General features: G+C 38.5%; 1 protein-coding gene and 1 long non-coding RNA gene across 6 annotated transcripts in view; both read left to right on the top strand.

The window, feature by feature from the left end:
• Window positions 1-23,184, top strand: part of SUGCT (succinyl-CoA:glutarate-CoA transferase) — a 307,991-nt gene that overhangs the window by 166,272 nt on the left and 118,535 nt on the right. The gene's annotated exons all lie outside the window — the stretch shown is intronic.
• On the top strand, window positions 531-11,709 carry LOC115608177. The gene is made up of 3 exons (XR_003991472.1): window positions 531-541; window positions 7,926-7,932; window positions 11,569-11,709. It is a non-coding gene; the product is annotated as an uncharacterized LOC115608177 (long non-coding RNA).

Genomic DNA, 23,184 nt, shown 5'->3' with positions numbered 1-23,184 from the left:
ATGAAGCATGTATTATTGTTAAAGCCATACCACTGCAGATAACAGAACAGCCACTGAGACAGTGATTTAAAAATATTTTGGATATAAACAAGGTTTTATCTGATGATCTAAGAGGGAAATAATGATAATAAAAATGTCTAATTCATCCACTTCCTCTTCTCAAGGAAGCTTGAGAAAGGGACTGTATATGACACTAACATCAAGACAGCTGTGGCACAGAAAAGGTTGTATCTCTATCAGAAGTTTGAACTTATTTATTTTTTTGGATTCCATTTTATTTTACTTTGTAATTTCCATTCGAGAGCATTACCTGGAGTTTCGGTACAGTATTACAGAAGGGTTGAGGTTGGAAGGGGACCTCCTGAAGTTGTGTGGTCTAGCCTGTGTGCTCAAGCGAGGTCACCTACAGCCAGTTTGCCAAGATAATGTCCATCTGGCTTTTAAATCTCCACCTAAGGTGGGAGATTGCACAACCTGTTCCAATGCTCAGTCACCCTCACAGTAAAAAGGCATTTCCTGATGTTCAGACTGCACCTCCTGTGTTTCAGTTTGTGCCCATTGCCTCTCATCCTGTCATTGGCCACCACTGAAAAGAGCCTGGCTCCACTTCTTTACCCTCTCCCATCAGGTATTTATAGACATTGATAAAATTCCCCCTAAGATTTATTTTCAGCAGGCTAAACATTTGCAGCAATCTCTGCCTCTTATCATGAGAGATACTCCAGCCCCTTAATCGTCATAGTGGTCCTTTGCTGGACTGTCTCCCATAGCTTTATGTCAAGCTTGTACCAGGGATTGTGTTTTATTTTGTATTAAAACATTTGTTCTGGGACGATGCCTTTTATGAAAAACCAGCACAGTCTAGCACTTCTTCCTTGAACAGTTTCTCTTATGAGCCCATCCAGAGAAGCAGTAGATTCTTGAATTGGAACAGGGGCAAAGGCAAGTGCAGGACCATCTGTGGCTTTGAATACTGTTGAGAAGACATGTCAATGGTTAATGCACATTCCTTTGCAAAGCCAGTAGTTTTTGCTTGCTTGCTGTGTTTTCCCATAGCCACCTGAGAGCCCAGAGGGAGTAGAACTTGACAGAAATGTTTATGAACTCAGAAAAATGAGGCACTGATATCAAGATCCAGAGCAGCTAGCTAGGTGACAGCATCCTACTGGAAGGGAAGGGCGGCAGCTCTAAGACCTATGAAGAAATCTAGAGCTTAATGATAGTTTTTAGTCACCATCCAGTCTCAGGAAGCTGGATGTAGTCGCCTTGGCCACTGGGAGAAATAGGTCAGGCTGAAATAAATCTCTCTTCTCATTTCATGATCTGAAAGGAACGACTTGATGGACCTAACATAAATTGCAACTAGGTGAAATCAACCATGTTAAGGCTTGTAGAGCGTATAGTAAAGGTAATTTAAAATGAAAATCAGATTCTTTATGCCTTGAAGTACAAGGTTTTTAGAGCCAAAGATCTAATGTTGGGCTGAATAACTCTTATATTAGACATTAAAAAAAATGAGTAAATTTACAGTTTTTTTCACTCACTAAGTGTCATTTATCTGCTTCATCTGGGAGAGCCAGTTAAGCAATACAAACATGAATTGAGCTATTTGATTAAAGTGCTTGTTTAGGTCTTCAAACAGGAAAATCTCAGTCAAATATTTAAATGATGTTTAAGACAATGAGCCAAACTATTTTTTACTCTTCTCTTGTATTTGGTGACAGATCTGGCCCCATTCGAGTCAAGCAGTACGATAGCAAACTACTCAGTTTTACTACTTCTCAAGGGAATAGCTGTCAGATATTTAGCTACTTGTACAAACTCCTTGTTGATAGCAACTGTTTATTGGTTCCCATCGCAAGTGCAGTAGTATTTGGGATTTCTGAAATAGGGAGAGCAATGTGAAACATTAGTTAAAGCAGTGGAAAAATACAGTTTAAATATGCATACAGGACTATAGAAAAACAATCAGAAATACAATGCAACTGATGAAAACTCAGCAAGGGAAAATTAATTGAAGTCATAAACAAAAATCATTTGAAGTCAGAATATCGGGTAACCCCCCCCTATTCTTTCCAACTGTCCTTATTTTTGGTAGAAGTTTTGTTTAGATATCATTTTTGCACTTGATTTGGGAGGTGGAATAGAAAGATATGGTAGCTTTTTATAGTGATAAGGACGGATTTTATTTCAAATTAGCTTTCCATTACTAATGATAGTCTGTTGGCATCTTTATGCTTTTCTATTTTCCATAGTGATCAAAGCAATAAAGCCAATCTAAAACTATGTATGTGCAATCTCAACATATTAGGAACTTTTTCATGTGTTAGAGCTCAGCAAGACATGCACGGGAGACCATGCGTAGTAAGTGGCACTCCATGAGTGCATTTGTTCTCTCATTGCCTTATTTAGTGCTTGGTGTTGTAGGTATGAAATAGTGTGTCTGTGCAGATAATATACCACTCGGAAAGTAATTCACCGAGTTTCGATATACATTCATATTACTACTTGCAAAATGATCCTGCAGGATACAGTATCCTCTGTTGAAGAAGGGTTAAAATAGGTTTTTCATGCTCTGGTTTCATCAGTGTTAATGTTTGTATGTTAGACCTTTGGAAACATAATTTGTTTTGCAGACTCTTCCTTGAAAGTGTTTTCTGTTTCCGCCTGATTTTTATATCTTTCCCATTTCAATGTAGTCATAATATCAAAAATCGGTTAGTTTCAAATTAAAGGAAAAAAAAATTGGGGCCCATTTTAGACTTTCAATCATTATAGAGAAGTTTTCAGATTTAAGATATGCACATTTACATACATTAGTTTGTTGATCCTTGTTATAACTCTTAGGTGCAAGTCACGTTTTTGTCTGGTACTTGTTGTTTTAGAAGATGAAGTATTTCAGTGGTTCTAATTACTATAGACATGTCTGAACTTATATCCATTGACTGTTTCTGTATGAGGTCATGGTGGAATCATCCACTTCATAGTATGTGACGATAGTAGTGCAAAAATAATTGTAGCTTTTGAATTGATATTGAAAAACTGCTGAAAATTAAAAAAAACCCACACCTGAAGATGATTTCTGACTTCGTCCAGGACTGTGGGTGTCCTTTTCCCTCCGCTATTTATTTACATTCAGTAAAACTCAGATGTAGCCTAGGACGTGGGCCAGTTACTGCTGTATTGGAGAATACTATTAGTCCATCTGATGGTTAGAGGAAGACACCCCCCTCTCCTCCTTCATTCCCTTCACAATGCACCTGGCCAGTTGTGCAATGCTAGCCAATGAACAGCTGCTAACAATGAGGAAATTGTGCTCGGAAGAAGTAGCTCAGGATCTGATGGTTATTCCCTGGGGAGAAATCGAAGCACAAGGGACTTGTTTCTTGCCAGGATGCTTTTTCTTTTTTCCTTTTTCCCTATTTTTTTTTTTTTTTCCTTTCCCACTTGAAAAAGTTGTCTCTGTGTTGAATTAAACACTTTTATCTTCTCTGTTTATGACTTTGTGGAGCTGGTTTCTTTAGAGGTACTCCATTTCCCCATAATTTTCTCTTGCCCTCCCCCTTTTCCCTCTCCTACTCTCCCCCCCCCACGATCCATCTGGGAGGATTAAGGATTTTGCAGCTGAGAAATAGCTAGGCATTGGAATAGCTATTTATAGTACGTTTGGTAACTTTTCCTAGCAGTAATGTTCGTCTGCATCAATGTTATCAACATACGTGTAGGTGAGTATGTGGATGTGAATTAGCATATGGGGTACGTTTTACAGGGAGTGTGTGTATGTAGCAAGGATCTAGTATATCCTTTTAAGACATTCCCATTTACTGAGTGTCCTTCCTACAAACATCTTGTAGTACTTAAACCCAACAAAACAAAACCCCCCAACCCTCCCAAAAAAAAAAAACACCAAAAAAACCCCGACACAAAACCAAACAAGATATGAAAATTCCAAAGAGGCAAGTCTTTAGGCATGATTGAAACTTAGATGGAGTTCTTTATTTTACTAGCTATGAAGGGAAGTCAGTTCTTCAGGCTTGAGAAAATAAGCTGAAACATCTAAACTCTGATGTTCTGGTTGAGAAACTTTGCCATCCTTTACAGCTTGAGTTAGGCATATGCCTCTGGGAGAGCAGTCAAAGAAATCTGTATAAATAATGAATGTAGTGAGTCGTCTTCTCTTCTAACCATGAAATACTTGCATTGACTCATGTGTTCAGTCTGGTAAGATCTTTAAGTATAAACAAATTCAGTTCAGAGTGGCTAGCCAGGAATTTCAGAAGTAACTAGCAGTACTTACACTGCTCAGTGTAAAAGTTGCCTTCTTTCTTTCTTTGTTTTTAACAACTTCAGTTGATTCATATGCTATCAAGGGACCTAGAGCAATCACTATTAATTTATGAACTCATTATTTTAGAACATATTTCTCTATAGGTCTTCCTGTTTTATCATGAGAATGATCCAACTGGAATACTCTGTCACAGTTGTATTTCTCATGTTAAAATAATTCTTACCAACTCACTACGCTTCTATACTGGCATAAGAAAGCTGAAACCGTTTCTGGCTTGAAAGTATGTCTGTTGTAATACAAACAAATGTGTATGCTGTTCTGTATGAAAATATACAAAAAAGATCATCCTCAAAAATCTGCTATAGTTGAAAGACTTTTAAGAGTGGATAGAAAACAAACGATCAGTAGCAGGCATGATTCATCAATCTGTTTAGCAATGGTCATGGTATTTAGTAGAAAATTTTCTAGGATCGCTTTAAATGCAACTCATTTTCTCTGTTCATCATCTTGAAATAGCCCACAGACCTCATCCAACAGAAAGTTGAAAGAAAAAGGAAAAAAAAAGAAAAGGTAAAATTACCCCTCTTTTTACCTCTTTCTACAATGAGGAAGAAAGAGTAGTTGGACTGATGCTCTGAAGCTATTTACTGGGATACCATTAGGTGGAAGTTAACCAAGTGGGCAGCATTTGCCTGAAGGCCTTGGTATTGTGCTTATAGGCTGGAATTCAGGGAATGTATTTGTTCCTGTGACTTGTGAACCTGCATGTAGCCAGTCCTGAAATAACTGTGAAGACTTTACTCAAACTTGCATTGAATCTGGCATTTTTGGTCATAATTATGGCCACCACATCATAATATCTGGAAGTGTTCCTTACAAAAAGCAGACTTTCTTGAACATCTCCAGCTGCCTTCAGAATTGGAGTTTCTGATCAGATCAGCAGACTCCATGAGTATCTTGCTGTGACCAAGGAAGCAAGAACTAAAACCTAAAGAAGCATCCCAAGCCTATCTCTGCTGACGTGGTTTGGGCCACTCACAGAGAAGGTATTTGAAGCCTTGAGGAAGTTCTGGCCTACCACATAGCTGATGAAAAGTAATGAAGACCATCTGGCCTTCATAATAACTCAAATCATCTATGCCAGCTACAGAGAAGGCAACATTCCATCATTCCTAAGCATGCAATAGTCTAGCCAGTTTTGGAGAAATGTACATTTCATGCCAATCCCCTTACAAATTATACCCATGCTTCTTTGTATCTCATGTTCTGTCTCTTTGTTTTAGCAAGATCGCAGAGTAGTTGATGGCAACTCATTCTTTGCAGTACCTTGCTTCTCTTAGTATATGTATACCGTGAGGTGACAGAAATGATGTAAGCTCCAGATGAAACACAAATGTTCCTGTTGCTAGATTTCACTTCAGCCTTTGAAAAATTTAAATATATAGTGCATGTACAGCCCGTGCATGGTAGAAGTACAATGTCAGCTCCTACCTTTGGGACATATAACCTAGCATTTCAAAGGCTATGCCCTTTACTTCACCTGGATATCTTTTTTCCTTTTTGTTATCCAGACTCCCCAGAACAAAAAAGATACTGTATAATTCAAGCTTGCAGCAGTAGCTAGGTACAATGTATTTTCATGAAAACATTTATTAATGATAATATCTATGAATCTTAATGATTTAAAGATATCTTAGTAATTCCAGACTAAATCATTCCATTGGTTATAAAGGCACACATTTTAGTCTAACTCCTCTGAGATGGGCAGAAATAGTTTGGAACTCTTCAGTCAGAATCCAGTCTGCAGATACCACTAGGCACTAAGGCAAATGCAGCTCTTGTTTTTATACTGATAATGCTAGTACATGAGATGACTTTATCTGAACCTGACATATATATGCATATATATATATTTTTACAATAATTGTATTTTGCTTACCAAAAACTGGGAGAGGCTTTTTTCTCTCACAGCAGAGCAAAAAACATAACAATGAAAAAGGGATAAAGTTGCTATGAAAGATTTTAGTGAGAAAGATGTTTTTATGCAAAATAAACTACTGTCTAAACACTTTTCAGGCACTTTAGGAGGCATGACATGGTCACCATTCATGCTGAAGGATTAATCTCAGGATTGTAATTATTTGATAAACATATGTTAGTTTCCAAAGTTTCCTGCGTGGAGACAATGGAAATAATTTAGTCTTATCAAATAGCAGCTAGTCCTTTGCACAAGTCATTATTTTCATGTTGATATGGTGTTTTACAAACATATGAGCAATCTTTTTGTCTTCATCGTTCCTACTTGCAAGTTTTTCTACTTTGTGGTTCATTCCTATTGCTGTTCTGTTGCTGTACTAGTCTTTCTGATCTTAATTTCCTCAAGGGCTCTTGTTAAATGTATATTAGAGTTGGGCATATTTTATTATGCCCTATAAAGGTACCTTTACATATGCAAGCTCACGATTCATCATTGCTCATGCAGTTAGAACCACTGAAGTCAAGGAGACCACTTATATCAATAGAGGCATGAAAAAATCAACTCTCAAACATCCCAAGGTATGAAATTTAATCTTGTTAGCACAGATCTGTTTGGGGACTTTATGAAAGAACCTCCATGCATCTGTTTAATCCCTAGAGCTTTTACGTCATTTCTCTGAATTAAGTTAATATAATCCACACTTCCCCCTTCCCCACTTTGAATCATGGGAGAGTTTAGGATTTTGCTTATGAGACATTTAAAAGATCAACCTACAGCAAGTCACCTGAAAGAAGTACATTGTATGTTATACTTCAGAGCATTTGGGTAAATGAACAAATCTATTTGAGTGTCACTATTAGAAGCTGGTAACCTGATCTCTTCAAGACATCGATGATTTTCAAAAACTAACAAGAACCCAGCACCTACTTTGAAAGAGCTCTAGTCTTGCAATTCAAAACATTGGTTCCTCCAGTTGAGGACGTGGGTTCACCACTCTCTGATTATAATCAGTATTGAAGTAGACTTTTTAGTATTACCATTGTTTTGTGAGGCTTGGACCTTTGTGAAAGAGAGCAGACCTCAATGTAGGCTGTTTATTTGGGAACAGATTTTGAAACCCCACATTGTCCAGATTGCCTCTCCAATATAGGTGTAGGCACTTGAGTAATTGCTGAGTTTGTTAGTGACCTGAACACTTGGAGATCCATCAGCATTCCTGAAAAATTCACATTATGAAGAAATCAGGGTAAAAGTCTTTGTCTTATTTAAGGCAATTTGAAATAAGTGTAATTAAAGGCATTGCTTGAAGCAATGCAACTTCAGGGGTCAATGTCAGGGGTTAACTTCTAGCCCAGTTGATGTTAGAGGTAAAATCTCTACTGACCTTTTACTTGATGGACTTCGCTTTTAGTCACTCAAACTTTCATCGTTTTAAAACACAGTTAAGTGAAACACCTCTTCAAAATAAATATTACTCTGTGGTGCTAGGAACAAAGTACAATTTTGTTTTGTTACTGAATCAGAACCAAAGGTGGAAAATAACTTGTCTGTCTTGTTCCATAGTCCAACATATCAATACAAACAGATGTTAAACTGGTATTTATACATGCATGCTATATACTTATCAGTGGTCTAGTAGTACAGTTTGTAAAGTAGAAGATAAGATGTACCCTTTATACAAACCAAATGTATCCATATGGTTACTGAAGTAAAAGCAGGGCAACAACAATCATCAAAAAATTGCACTGACACAAGATACCTTTCTGAAATACTTTGAGAGTCTGTAGAGCAATTGTCAAGTTTTTTCATTCAGTTAAAGCAGAAAAACAAAACCAACACACACTGCTAATGAAAGACTCGAAAAGCCTCCCTTCGTTTGTGTTTGTGAAGGAAAAATTGATGGAAGGATAGAATACCCAAGGCTTCTGCTGAATTTTATCAAGTGATACAATGACATGCTCAAAATCTTTCTTTTGTTGCTGCAGAGGATCAGGATTCATCTTACTACAACTTTCTCTTGAGGTCCATTTCAGCCCAGCATTTGCTCCATATTTTGATTCAGGTGCAGGTTAGGGATTGAGCCATCACTTGAACAGGCTTGAGATGCCAATCAGGCAACAGTTTACTTCATTTCTCATTATTGTCCTGTCATTTTGTTATGATGTGTTTTTAAGAACATCCAGCTTTTATTTGTAGGAAAGCCATTTCCTCACACAAAGTAGAACATGCAGACCTGATTTATTTCTCATTTAAGCTGCAAATATGTTGATTTTTACTTCGAAGAGTTAGTGTTTCTCTTTTTGGAGGTCTTTTTTTGTATTACAGGCCAGACTGACTGGCATTCACAGCAGTACCCCAAAAATGGAGGGAGGGCTTGGAGAGCGAATTTTGTTTGGTTTTAACACCATGGATGGGATCCAGCTGTAAGTTTAGACCTTGCAGCTCATACATACTCCTTCAGAGGGAAGTATTCACTATGGTCCTCTATTCCTTTTTATGCAAGAAATACCAGTCACTTAGTCTACAGTCTCCATTTATCCTTATAATACGAAAGGATTGCACACTGTGGTTGCTTATCAAACCAGAGGACTGGATTTAACAGTGTAGGAGTCCCATCCCTCTGGTTAACAACCATTTCTTTTTTATTAAGATAGTGACATATAAACTGAGAAAACTCTTCTGCTTTATCCAACCAACATGCTCACCTACTGCAATATTCACTGCTTTTACATGATGTAATGAGCACTCTGGTTGTTTTATCTTCTTCCAGCCTCCATCGGATGTGCTGGTTTTAGGCTTCTTAGATTTCACAGTGGGAGAGTGAGTTCTGAAGGGCCTGTTCCCAGATGCAAATTTTTTTGACCATAAAATTCTTATGCTCAACTGGTGCTGTTGGTATTTTTCAGGGAAATGAAGTAGTGTTCTCAATTAATTCCTCGTTTATGAAGTTCGTGCAACAGGGATTACCACCAGCATATCCATCTACTGGACTTGCCAGTAGTACCAATTCACCTTTAGAAATAGTCTTTGCAGGGCAAAAGGGAATCGCTTTTAAAGTAGATCAAAGGGACATTTGCACTGCTTAGCTTTGTTGATAGATGGTTCTGGGGTTTTTTAGCTAGAGGATACTGGTTTTTTTTAAAAGCCTATAATTGCATAATGTCTGTGTCTGTAAATTTTGTGGTTTGTGTAATATATGTATACATAGTCATGGTTCTTACTTAGTTTTTGGAATTACAAGACTTTCAAGTCATTGAACTGCACAGAAACTTTTACTGGGATCCCAATGTTTACTCATTGACATAAAGACCATGTTGTAGAGTATGATTGTTTCAGTTGTATGGGCAGAGCAAGCAAGAAGTATAAATTTTATTAAGTAATACAGATGTTAAAGCTCTAACTGTGCTACATCTCTCCTGGTCTGTGGGCACTGGATGCTTTTAAGTGTAGGCTTTTCTGGAAGATTAAGGCAATGGAGCTAGAGTGGATACGTGGAGGAAGTAAATAATTTAGCTATTTATTTATATGTTTTTTTTCCCTGTGATCCCCTCTTATTAACAATGTGATGGGGAGGTTTCAGACAGTACTGCTTAAAGATGCTCCAATTGGTTGCAGGAGACTAAATGAAGTCATTAATGCCATGGAGCAGTAACAGATCAGTCAGCGATACAGCCAGAATATGTATTAAGACAGCATTTAACTATTGAACAGAATAGCCATGGGGAACTTGAAAAACTAACTGGGTCTTGTCCTCTCAGCTATCAGGATAGATGACACTTGCAGCATCTGGTGTAGGCTAGCTCTATACTGTTAGCAGTACCCAGGCTAGGTTTTTTAATAGGCTCTGGTTTCCCTTTGAGTGCAATATGGATTTGCCCACAGTATGTAGCTTCAGATGACTGAATAGTCTGTCTCTTCAGTATGCAGGGGTTTACTGCTCTGGTTCTCAGATGGGTATATCCCCCAGTATTCCCCAGAACACTTTAGAAGTGGAACCTTTTCTGAATTATCTGTATCAAAGAATGGGCTGAAATTTCTCTCCTGGCTGTTGTTTACTTCTTAGAGGAATGCTTGGTTTCCGGCTGTTGGGAATGCTATACTTGCCATAAAGACAATCTGAGTGAATAGGATTAGTTTCTACAAGTTGTTTTTTTTTTTTAAATTTAAACATGCAAAAAGGAAGGAGGCAAATTTATTTCTTTGGCTAAAGAATGAAGTTAGATGTGTGCTAACGTAACAGCAGGATTTGTTAGACCTTCGAGTCTTTATGCTCTCAGCCGTCCTTAGTATTTGAACCTGAGAACGTTTTTATGCTTCTACATCGAATGACACTTTACCTGTCTTTTTCAACAGAGAGAAACCTGAATAAAAGTTGTAGGTTTCTCCATTTTTTAACTGTGGGGTTGTTTGTTGTTTTTTTGCTTGTTTGGTTGGTTGGTTATTTTTTCCTAGAAATCAATCTCATCCTGAATATTACAAATGTCCCTATCTACTAAGGTTGCACTGTTTGTGCAATACATGGATTTTATTAGTGGTCTCCTGTAGTCTGTCAAGCCTAATAAGTGTTTTGCTCTTCTTCCTGTGGTTACACTTCTGATTTCTATACATCAAGGACACTGGGGGTTTGTCTCAGTTTCAGTAAACAAACGAAAATTGCTGAAAGGTGAAATGCAGCGGATGACAGAACTGGATCCAAGTAAGCCATTATTGTATGCTGGGAGGTATTTTGTTTATTTCAACAAATGGGGCAGTGTGTTAGCTCTTCGAATGTGGATTTTGGGGAGCTTCTGAAATTGGCACTTGCCTGGCAAAGCAACATACAGTCGATGAGTTAGAAAACAAGAAATAAATAGATCTGGGAGATGCTACTAGATATGATAAAAATTCAGGGTGTTTTTCCAGAAACTCACAGGAGGCAGGCAGGCCACAAGAGCTGGTAGGACACACCGTTCCTTTCTTTCTTAGTTTTCATGATTGTAACATCTCATTAAGGATAATTTTTATACCAAGAGGTTTCAGAGTTGTAGCTGTGCAGCCTGATGACTTCAAAATTATTCTGCTGAAGTATGCTTAAGTTGCCATTTGTGCATGTATTCAATCCTAGGTTGTGAGGCTGCCTGATCATCAGGCTAAAAGCAATATATGATTTAAATTCTTCTTCGAGTCAATCTTTAAAATCACATTTCTTACCCTGCCACCTGGTATGGTCCTTCAAGATAGAAAGCATAGGAAATAATACCTACTAGGGTAAAGATAGATTTTCTTTCATTTCTTGCTACTAAAGAAATAAAAGCACAAACAGTGGCTAAGAAAATTGGGGCTGTTCATCCTGGATAAGGGAAGCTGCATCGAGACCTCATAGCAGTGTTCCAGTATCTGAAGGGGGCCTACAAGGACACCAGAGAGGGACTTTTCTTCAGGGACTGTAGTGACAGGACAGGGGGTGATGGGTTTAAACTGAAACAGGGGAAGTTCAGCCTAGATACAAGGAAGAAGTTCTTCCCTGTGAAGGTGCTGAGGCGCTGGCACAGGGTGCCCAGAGAAGCTGTGGCTGCCCCATCCCTGGCAGTGTTCAAGGCCAGGTTGGACACAGGGGCTTGGAGCAACCTGCTCTAGTGGAAGGCGTCCCTGCCCATGGCAGGGGGTTGGAATTGGATGAGCTTTAAGGTCCCTTCCAACCCAAACCGTGTTGTGATTCTGTGACATTCTGTTCAATAGCTAGGAATGCTTTCAATACCTTTATTTTGAGCAAGTCTGCAGAAGCAGTAGAGCATCATGCAAATCATTCAGCACTATGAATTTGTAACAAAATATGGAATAACATCTTACTCTTTACAGGCTTCCTTTTTATAGCTTTTCGTAGGATTCAATATTGTGATATTTCAGAGACATTTAAATACACAGACAAGCTTTTGTATTGGCATGAGCGTACAATAGAAGTGATCATACATTGGCAAATAGGTGAATATTACATTACACAGAGGTAAGAATTTGCCAAAGACATTTAGAATTTTTTAATATTAATGTTTACCAGTAGGTGTTCTATTATCGAGGATTCATATTACAGCAGTCTTTCTATTCACATTGTAATACAGGTCTCAGCTGAAGATTATACAGAACTTAAAATTTGGTTTAGTCTGCTTCAACCTGCTAATTATCAACTGGTTTGTGATCACATAGGTTTTTCTGTGTGGTCATCCCAAAACTCCATACAAAGAAAACCTTTACAACTCTATGTGCTTATCTCTTAGGGTTGGGATGTGTTTCATTTTGTTGAATAACGTGCTGTGATACTGGAAGTGTCTGGAATCATGGATCTGTGGCAGCTTGAGGCTTGGCCCTTTATATTGCCTCTAACAGGCCAAACACTGAAAACCCACTGTCATGTAAGTATGCCAGTGTAAAAAGCATCGAATGTTTATTTCCTGGCTGTTTTTCTAAGGGCCAAGTATATACATGTAGCTACAGCCTTTTTTCCTGGGGTCAGTTATCAGATAAAGTCTTCAGTGTCTCCAAGAGATTGCTGATGTTTTTCAAGACATGCTTTAAATATCACTACTTACTGCTGTGAAAGACTCACTAATACACTCATCACTACTTTAGTCTTTGGGGAACTATTCATACGGGTCTTATTTGAGTAGTGTCAAATTTTCATGAATAATACATGTATTCATCTTGCATGGAAGGTGCTCTCTGGCACACTCCCAAAGCACAAAACATGTCAAAACTATCTTCATTTATTTGCTGAGTCCCCAGAATCAGTGTTTAGAAGCATGGCTTCATTACTCCCTTGTACATTGTATACTCTTGCAGTCCTTGACTGGGCAAAAATATCAGTTAAGTAAGCAAGTTGTACAAACTTCAGAATATCATCAAAGCATGGGAAGAACCAAACAAGTGTTCAAACAAGAAGAGTTGTAGACTGGGCAAAATTCAAATACTACTTCAGCTGTATTCCTCTTGGGGCTGATAAATGTCATTTAGAAATGAATTGGTATTTAACACTTTTGGGAGTTTTTCCTCTCTCTGAGTATATTCCAGGGCATTTTGATCAATTATGGCTGTTCTCATGTATGAATATGCTTGGCATTTGAAAAATAGCTTTTCTATTTGTTTGGGTATTTATTAGCAGTTCTTTTTAACATTGCTTTGAGATTCATATCTGATATTAAATTGGGAAGCCACCTTAGGTGATTTTTTTCAAACTGAGTTGCAAAACAACTACAAATGCTGCTGCTTCACATTCTTGCCCCGGGCACAGATTATTCCTGTCACTGTATCTTTTGACAGAAAAGGGAACAGTAGGTTAGCCACTTTCTCATGTTGTGAGAAAAGAACACTTGCAGCATTTCCCTTGTGGCTGAAAGAAATAAATCCTTCCTTATTTCATGAAATTGTACTGCTTTTGCAACTTTTAAATTTACAAAATAAAATGCCTCTGGAGTTTTTCTGAGCAAAGCAGTGATTTTGGTGGGATTTTGAAAGGATGCAGTAATTTGTTCAACTTTCACAAGAAAAGGTCCATGTGCACTTATCCTTTAAGGCAGATCGAATAATGACTTCTTCCCAAATACTGCAGTAACTTCGCCAGATGAAGTCTTCATTGGCCAATACAGCTAAAAAGGTAACACCTCGGAATGAGGCTCATCTGTTTAGAAAGTCAGAAGCTCTGTTTCTTGTATTTATTTCAGAAAGGCCTTTTCTCTTTGACCATCTTTTTTTGGTTGCATTCTTGAATGTCTTTTTCCAGCAGTGTTAATGTCTCTGCTGAGTTTCTTTTCAAATTGTTTTCAGGCTCTTAGTCTGCAAATTGATCCATGATGAAGCATCTTCATGGTTGTGAATCATCTAATGCCCTAGTTTTTCAATAAAAAAAAGGAGAAGAGAAAGTAACTATTGTCTGCCATGTTACCAGCTGCAACTTCATTTTATATTTTCCAAAAGCATTGGGATTGGTAAGAATACAGCAAGACAATGCAATAGATGCAAGTTGGAAAGTTTAGTGGTGAATGCAGTTTGGCAAAATGATAGACAAGATCAATGCCACCTGCTGCCTGGCCTTCTGCTGTCTGTGTGTTAGTGGTCTGATTGATCTGTCTCATCATTTTCCTGCTCATGGTCCCATCTCCCAAGGCTTGTGGTGTCCTGCTCCTTTTTCTTTTCTCTTTTCTCCATATATTGCATACACTTTCCTATCACAGAATCACAGAACAGTTCACGTTGGAAGGGACCTTCAAAGGTCATTTTGTCCAACCCCTGGCAATGAGCAGGGACATCTTCAACTAGATCAGGTTGCCCAGAACCACATCCAGCCTGGCCTTGAATGTCTCCAGGGATGGGGCATCCACCACCTCTTTGGGCAACCTGGGCCAGTGTTTTATCACCCTCACTGAAAAATTTCTTCCTGATGTCCAGCCTGAATCTTCCTTCTTTTAGTTTAAAACTAGCACCCCTCGTCCTGTCACAACAGCCTTGCTAAAAAGTGCTGGTACACTGGTACTGATGCTTATGTACAGCACCAGTGTACGTGAAGTATTGGCCTTTCCTTGTTTAAAGCAACGGTGGCCATTGTTGCTGTGTAATGACACCTCAGCACTCTCAATGTCTGCTCTTTTCAGTCTGCTTGAAATCTTGTTTTTGTCTTGTATGAAGTCAGAAACAATTCTTTTGATACTCGACCCCATAGATTACTGACAGCCCGGTTCTGCTTGACTTTCTGATGGCATGTAACACTATACTGCTCAAAAAATTCTGTTTAAAATAACGTGACTACTTAGCACAGATCCTGCAGCTCGTAGCCGTGCTAACTAGTATTCTGTTTCACAAGTGGTCCCTTTGAAGTCAGTCGAGTTACACATGCTTACATCATGTCTGAACTTGGTCCACTGTGTTTACAACATGCATATTTGATATTGCACAGTGGGTGTACATAACTTGGAAAATAATAAAATCTTTATTACTTTGAGGGGTGTGCACATTAAAGAACAGATTTTCATTTACATCAAGGCTCCTTACACTCCTCTGGCTATGCAAAAGGCCTTAAACCTAGCATAAATTCCACTAAAGACCAGCTGAAAATCCTTTTTCACAGCCAACGTCGTGTAAAATGGTGCTGCATGTAAACTGAGATGGAGCCCTTCCCAAAAGGGATTTTTTAATTTCAAGGGAATATTTTCACTTTTATGTTTTGTTTTCCTGTTGTAAAAATATAATAGAATTAATCACTGTAATTTTCTGCTTATTTTTAATGTTCGGTATACCATTTTGCACTAAGTCTTTTATGATGAGCAGTTGGCCTTTTTTACCCTTGTGAGTTTCAAGTCAATTTTTTTCTAGTTACCTGTGTGGCAATGCTCATATAAACAGCAAAAAGGCTGCTTATTCCTTGAATTACTCTGAAGAAGTAAAAGCAAAAAGGGTTAATTCAAATAATAATGTCAATTGGAATCTGTTTTGTTTGAGTTCCCAGTTTGGGAAAGGAAGGTAATGCATAAAAATGCACATTTTTGAAGAATGTCAGGGTGGACTTTTAAGCCTAAACCTTCTCAAATCTATTTGTCCTATGTTTTTAATCTCTAGTTTTGGCCTACATGCATAAAATAGGCACCTAAGGGGCTACAGAAATAATCTACTGAAGCTTCAGCTTCTGCAGATAGAATAATAAACAGCTAGAAGTAGTATAAATGTACTAGTTGTTACCTGTTAAACAAGCTTCACCTTTTGAAGATGACCTTGTATTTGAAACACTGGACAAGAACTTGGGCAATCTGGATTCATTCCTCCATTGCAGCAAATTCCTTGTTTGATTCTTGGTAATTCACTTAGTCTCTGTACAGCAATCTGTCAGTCTGTCCATCTACCTGTCTGTTTATCCATCTGCCTTGCAGAGGTGTTGTGTGAGGGTATCACCACTTACATTTCCCATACAAGAGTCTGCCTAGTATCTGTAAGGAACTGCTAGAGTGAGGGAAAATACTTTCTGCTATTGTCAGTTCTCTTTGCTGGCTTTTCATGTTATTCTCCCTACAAGAGAAAAAGAAAATGGCTGTTGCAAATCTTAGGGGAGAACCCATTTATAGGAAATCAGTGTATATCTGTACAGTCATGTTTGAAGACATTTTAGTAGGGAGATTTCTTGTCTGAATGTAGAGTATTTTCCTTCTTTTGGACAGAATGGTATAATGTTTATCCATATACAGCTAGTTTACAGCTTTTCTGTATGGTCCTGAGTGCATCCTTCTCATCTTCCTTTTTCATTCTAACTGGGAAAATAAGCAGTGTATTGGAAATATTTCTTTATGTGCTGGAGGCTACGCTTAAACATTGAGGTCTCAGTAATTTGTGTTTTTAATGGATAGGGGTTTTTCCTTTTGGGTCATTTTCACAGAGCAACTTAGGTTGTCCAAACATATTCTGAAATACATTGGGGATTATGGTTTCAACACATGCGTGCCTAGGGCCAAAGTATGAGTAACATGAAATCTTGTTCCATTCCATGAACAAACCACTGTTTTGTGGTGTAACACAAAACATATCTAAGCAGTTTAGATCACTATCAGGCATTACAACGTTAGGTTTTCTATTTGTGTGACTACCCAAAGCTCATTAGAAGCTTATTTTGTAGCTCTAGGGAAATAAGAATAAAAAGCAGTGAAAAATAGTACATTGTATTCTGTTCTAATTATACTCTATTTACTGTACTTACTAGTATATATCAAGTGTATAATTTTATAGTTGCAGAGCCCAACTTCCAAAACTTGTGAAGTCCAGGATTGTTCATAAAACTGTGTGTGCAGTTTAACTGTGCAACTTTGATTGCATGGACAAAACAGCTGTTTGTGCCGTATGAGTATTCTTGAAGTGAAATGTTTTCCAGTTCCTCTTCTCCACCTGCTCTTAGGCCTGCAAGAAAGCTGGTGGTTGCCAGGCCCAGAGGAATCATCAGGAGGGGACAGAAACATCTGAAATATCAGAAGGCGTTTGGAAATGTAAGCGATCGGATTGTGGATGTGGATTTTGACTATTCACACCACGCTCTGAATGGCTGGATGAGTCTTTTTACACAAATCACAGGAGTGCTCACCTTGGTCATGTAGGCAAAGGTTTCATGTCTCTATCAGGCTAGGTTTGTGCATGTGGGAGGAATCCTGATGGGTTGATATATGGTGTTAATGTACGAGAGTGGATTAGATAGTAGAGCAAGGAGTGGAGGCAGGACGTGTCCGTTGTAAGGGACAGTATTTTTAATTGCTGCTTCTTGTCTTGTCAAGGTTTCCTTCTAAATTACAGCTCCATGACCTTGTTGGCATATTGGGCTCAGCTTTTAATGAAAGGATGAATGCAGAACGCAGCCATAGACAAGTAGTAAAGCTTCTGTAGCTAAGGGCAGAGAGAGGGAAAATAACTCCATTAGGCAATAGAAAAAAACAACATGTTAGACAACCTAGATTAAAAAACAACGATAAGCTTCACCTTTCCATGCTCTTACCCCTCGCTGGAAATGACTTTCTGTAATCAAAGGGTAAGTTGTGTAAACCCAACCAAAAATGAGTGTTTACATTTTTTTTGTAATGTAAAACGAAGAAGCCATTCCCCCAATAGTAAAAAGCTTATCCTGGGGGTGCATTAGTGGATTATAAGCACGCTTCACAGGTGTTTGAATACACAAAGCTGAAATACACCCAAGACATACACTGAATTCTAGTGGGGAACACTCAGTCATGGCTTATAGTATAAGAGAATATTTAACAGCATTCCAGTTGATATAACAGTTTAAAATGTGTAAGCTTGTTGTTCTAACAGAACATGTGTTTTAAAAGAAAAGCTGTGAATGAAAAATCCAGATAGCAGGGTCTCTTCTTCATGCTCTCAGAGTAACATACTACAGCAATAAAATGAAAGCACCATGCAGTAGACTGAAAACAATATGCCTGCTCCACAAAATAAATGTCTATTAGTCTGTCTTTATATTTCAGTGCCCATGCACCCACAGATAGCAAGAAGATGTCACTGAATTAAATCACAGATATTCGTCCCCAAATTGAGGTCACTTTCACTTCCATGCTTTCTACTTATTTATTTTAATTAATGAGTACAAGTTCTGTTTTCCTTCATCTTTAGCCTTCTTTCAGGTTTGCTGTTATGCACCTTGTTATAAATTCCTTGACTTCCAAGCAGAGTTTTACGAGCATGGAGCATTGTATTTAAAAAAAGAGATTCTGAACACCCATATGTTTTGAGGTACAATTCCTTTCCTCAGAGGGTATATAACACATAAAACAAAAAAGCCTATTTTATAATGGAAATCTGAAAACAATCAGTGAGCCTCTTGTTCAAAGTAACACCAGGTTTGCTTTAATTTTCAACAAATTCAATTTTCTTTAAAGTGCCGTTTATATGCCCATGTTGGATTATAATAGTTAGTAGTAATTTATTGGGGATATTATTCCAGGAATCTTTGTATCTTCTACCTTTGACCCTAGGGATGCTATAGAGGGGGATAAAGAATGTATAGTGCAGTAGGACACAATATACAGTGCAAGAAAAAGAGCATTACAGCAGAAAGCTTATCTAGAAAAGGCACATTGATTGCATTATTTTAACTTAAAAAGGACGTCTCTAGTGTTTATGCATTATGAGTTTACTATCTATTATTGATTTTCACACACACCCTCTTTTTTTTTTCCCCACTAAGCTGTCTTCACAGCCACTGTGTTTTCTTGCGTGATTCCAAGAGAGGGTCATTGTAGCCCAAAAATTGAGCAATTTTGTCCCAGTTCAAAGCTAGTGGTAACAAATGGAAAGTCTCTGCTGTGGGTTTTGGATGAAGGCAATAATATTGTTTCTCTGCTAGTTCCTCTGTATAAGCTAAAGGCTTTGTCACAGGGTTTGGGATTTTCTTAATGCTTTTTAAATCTTGAACTTTCTGAATCTTTTTGAACCTTTTCAAGCAAAGCCTGGCTGTTGTTTTCTTGTAAACCTTCTGTTTAAGTCAAATATTGCAAGACACTGTACATGTTTTCACAAAGTATCAGTGGGGAATGGCTTTAAACTGACATTTGGGGAGAGAGAGGAGATTCAGATTTAGAGAGGGGGATTTAGATTAGATGTTAGGAAGAAGTTCTTTCCTGTGAGGGTGCTGAGGCGCTGGCACAGGGTGCCCAGAGAAGCTGTGGCTGCCCCATCCCTGGCAGTGTTCAAGGCCAGGTTGGACACAGGGGCTTGGAGCAACCTGCTCTAGTGGAAGGTGTTGCTGCCTGTGGCAGAGGGGTTGGAACTGGATGAGCTTTAAGGTCCTTTCCAACCCAAACCAGTCTGAGATTCTGTGATTCTGTGAAAACCAAAATCATTTAATAGCAATTTCCAAGACTAATTGTGTGGAGAAGTTGTATTGGGCTGTATTTTTTGGTTGGTTGGTTGGTTTGGTATTCGCTTGACGTAGTATGAGGCGTAATGTAGAACTTCAGGGAAACTGATACATACAAACCTATCCGCACATGTTAAGTCTGGCATCAGGACTTCACCCTGGATAAATGGAGTAAAGTCTCAAGAAGCACTGATTTAAATGTAGTAATGTATCTTCCTTCCCCGGCCTTCATTATGTGATGGGGGGTGAGGCCATTCAATTCAACAAAGCTAAAATCTCATCCCTGTGGTTAATCTCAGCCCTTTACATAAGTGAGACTGACCAAGCAGAGCTATTTTTGCTCGTTTATGGCATTTCTTTGCTCCTGAAGGTGGATCACATCTATATTTGATTGGTTGTGCTACCAGACCCAGAAAAAGGTTATCTGAGACCTGAAAAATATTTTTAAAACACTGAAAGTAACAAATTGGAAGATTTATGCCAAAATACCTCTTAGCCTTGTGCTAAGTGATTCAAGGGAAAATACATAGTCTTGCTGGCTGTCAGTCCCTCTTTATAAAGCACCATTGCAGAAAAGGCCACGAGCCCTGGGAGATGAGATTCTGTTTGCTGTGGCCTCACAAAAATTTGATAATTCAGTTTCTCCTTCGTCTCCCCTCAACTGGGAACCCATTTGCCTAACCTTTCTTTTTATGTATGTAAGACTTGCCATTTCCAGTTGCCAGAAACTGGAGTGCCAGGCCAGCTGATTTAGCAGTTTTGTTCCCACTGGCCACCCCAGAGAGCAGTTTCTACTATACTGTACTGTGTGAATTGGCTGTCAGCCTATAGTCAGGTGAACTCTGCTTCTAGATGCGCTCCTCCTATACTGCTGCCACCTTTCCAGTAACACATCATCACTCCTGCACTGTTTTGATGATACAGCATGTTTACAGATTGCTGGAGCAACAGAGCTGTTTGACAATGTGTTAGTGCAATACATCAAGAGAGACAGCTATTCTGAGTGTGTTTTACTCCAAGGGTGCTTTCATCTTAAGCTGTCCAGCTGATCTCAGGACTGCCTTAGAAAAACCTTGAGACAGATAAAATGCTATCTTCAGAACAACCCATAAATGATGGAAGTGTGTAGGTGCAATGAGTCGCAGAGGACCATGCAGCAACTCTTAACGGGATCCTTTTGTACAGCACACTCATATCCTCCAGGATCCCCGAGCAACAGTTATTTGTGTTCTTTCTCATTTTACAATGTAACTGCAAAATTGCTGTTTATTGAGAAGTATTCTTGTTTTGTTTTAATCATTAGTTGGCTTTTAAGTTGTGGGCAGAAGCAGGCATGGAAACAAAGGGCGTTTGAGCTCTGAGGATGAGGAGCGTGGTAGCACAGAACAGCTCTTTGGCACAGCGCGTGGTGGTACAGGATAACACTTTATGTAACGGGATACAGACCACACGGCAGGCAATTGGCACCGCAGGAGAGCACTTTATGTAACACAAGAGATAATCAGCATGTGGCTGGCATCACAGCTTAGTAACGCATACAATGAGATGGGGAACAATTGCATTCTCTCTCTCTCTCACAGAGGTTACTGAGGGGAAATCCCTTCTTCCCACTCTGAATAGGCATGTGATATTAGATATATTTACTGGGGGAAGACAGGGGTCCGATTCCATTGTGCTAAGCTTTTGCTTTGTCTTAATTTATTGTTTAAAAACATGCCCTTTGCTCACTTGCTACTGTTGGGGGGGACAAGCTAAACAATTCAAAGCTTTCTTAAGGAAAAGAGTAACTTTTTAATCACTTTTTGGCACCACTATAATGCTACCAAGAGGCAATTTTAATAAAATAGTCCAGTGCTTTAGAAGCTCCTGAATTACTAGCAGTTTTAAGGAAATAAGGGGATATATTTCTTTCTCCACTTCTCTTTTTTGTTACCTTTTAACAGAAAACCGCAATGGCCCTTTGGTCCCCCTTAAGTGGGTACAACTGTTGATTTAAAAGAAAGACAAGCTGGTCTTTATGGTTAAGCATTTCAGTCCAACACCTTCTTTTAAAAAGCAAAGCACTTTAAGGTTTTGTTTAAGGCCACTCATTCAAATCCAGAGGGACTGGAAAAGGTTGTCTGTGGAAGGCCAATTTCCCCGCACCAAAGTTTCTTTGGTAGGACTCCAGGAAGGCTTTGGGGCATCCATGTTTCTGTCCACTCCTGGGCTTATAGTATTTCCTCCTCATCTAGTGAAGAGATGAACTGTTTTCACTTGCTTATGAGGAAGCAGCCTGACGTGTTTTTATACTGGTATAAATTCATGTTTGGCAGTGCCAAGGAAAGCCAAGTGAGTTACTTTGCAGTATCCATCATTTCTTATCACACCAATCATCTGTCTCAGGTTATGATGGAATCGTGTAATTCCCTGTGCCAGAAACTTTCAGATTAATCTGTACTATATGTAGTAGTGTAGATTGCAAGGATAGGGTACAAACAAGGGATCATTTGTAATAATCTCTGACTGTTTGATGGCTTGTCTCACTGGATTACCATTTGGAGCACATGGTTTATAGGCTTCATTTCCAAAACTGGAACCGATGCACATGCAGTTCCATACAGATACCAAAACATGTGCATTTCCAAACTAACCAACTGATTATAAAGTTGAAAGATTCCTGCAATTACAGCATTAAAATTTTTGGTTAAAATATATAAACATATAGTGCAATCCACCAGTAATTCCAAGTACCTGATGCTGATCCTAGTGAAAGAAATGTATGAATGCCTGCTCGAAGTACTGTTTGCATTGTTGATTGTAAACAGGCACAAAAAACCTATTGCAGTCAGCCTTTAAATCAATAAAAATTACTCTTGTAAGTATCTATTACATACATGTAATATAATACTAATGCACACATGCAGCTGTAGCAAGTCTTGCAATACAAGATGAACTCAAAAGTGGCCAACTGTAATGTGTATGGTAGACTTTCCTGAGAAGGTTTCCAAATGTTGTGCTTAACAATTGGGATCTATAGCTCATTTTGGATAGAGTGCAACTTCTTGTCAAATCAAAGTGAAGATTTCCATTCACTTAAATGAAATGTAGATTGTACTCCAGGACTGAAATTCTTTCTTTTCCCACACACCCTTCAGTCCTGCTCGGGGCTTTTATATCACCAAATGTCCTCCAAACAGTGTATGTATATGTGCAGGTAATTCATTGCATGCAATAGACATGTATTTCAAAGTTCTTTATCAAAAAGTAACCTTCATATGAGTAGGCTTATTATATTTTAAAGGCTACAGTAGTGAAAAAAGAACATATTCTCAATGTCATGTGTGCAGCTGACAGTTCTGAAAATACTAAAAGTAAGATTTTTCCCTGTCATAATGAGGTCTGGTTTAGTCCTCCTCAAAAATTGGCCTACCTGATGATGTCTTTGCCTAGTGGATGATCTGTCCTGGTTTTAAATCCAGCTATGGTTCTTTCACGAAGTATGCACTAGAGACAGAAAGAGCAGGCAAATACATATTATAGTTTTATTACATTTCATTTACTTCTGGCAAT

This window comes from Strigops habroptila, chromosome 1, assembly GCF_004027225.2.
Source record: "Strigops habroptila isolate Jane chromosome 1, bStrHab1.2.pri, whole genome shotgun sequence".
NCBI classification, from domain to species: domain Eukaryota; kingdom Metazoa; phylum Chordata; class Aves; order Psittaciformes; family Psittacidae; genus Strigops; species Strigops habroptila.
The sequence above is the reverse complement of the archived record's forward strand: the minus strand, read 5'-3'. Positions and strand labels throughout refer to the sequence as shown.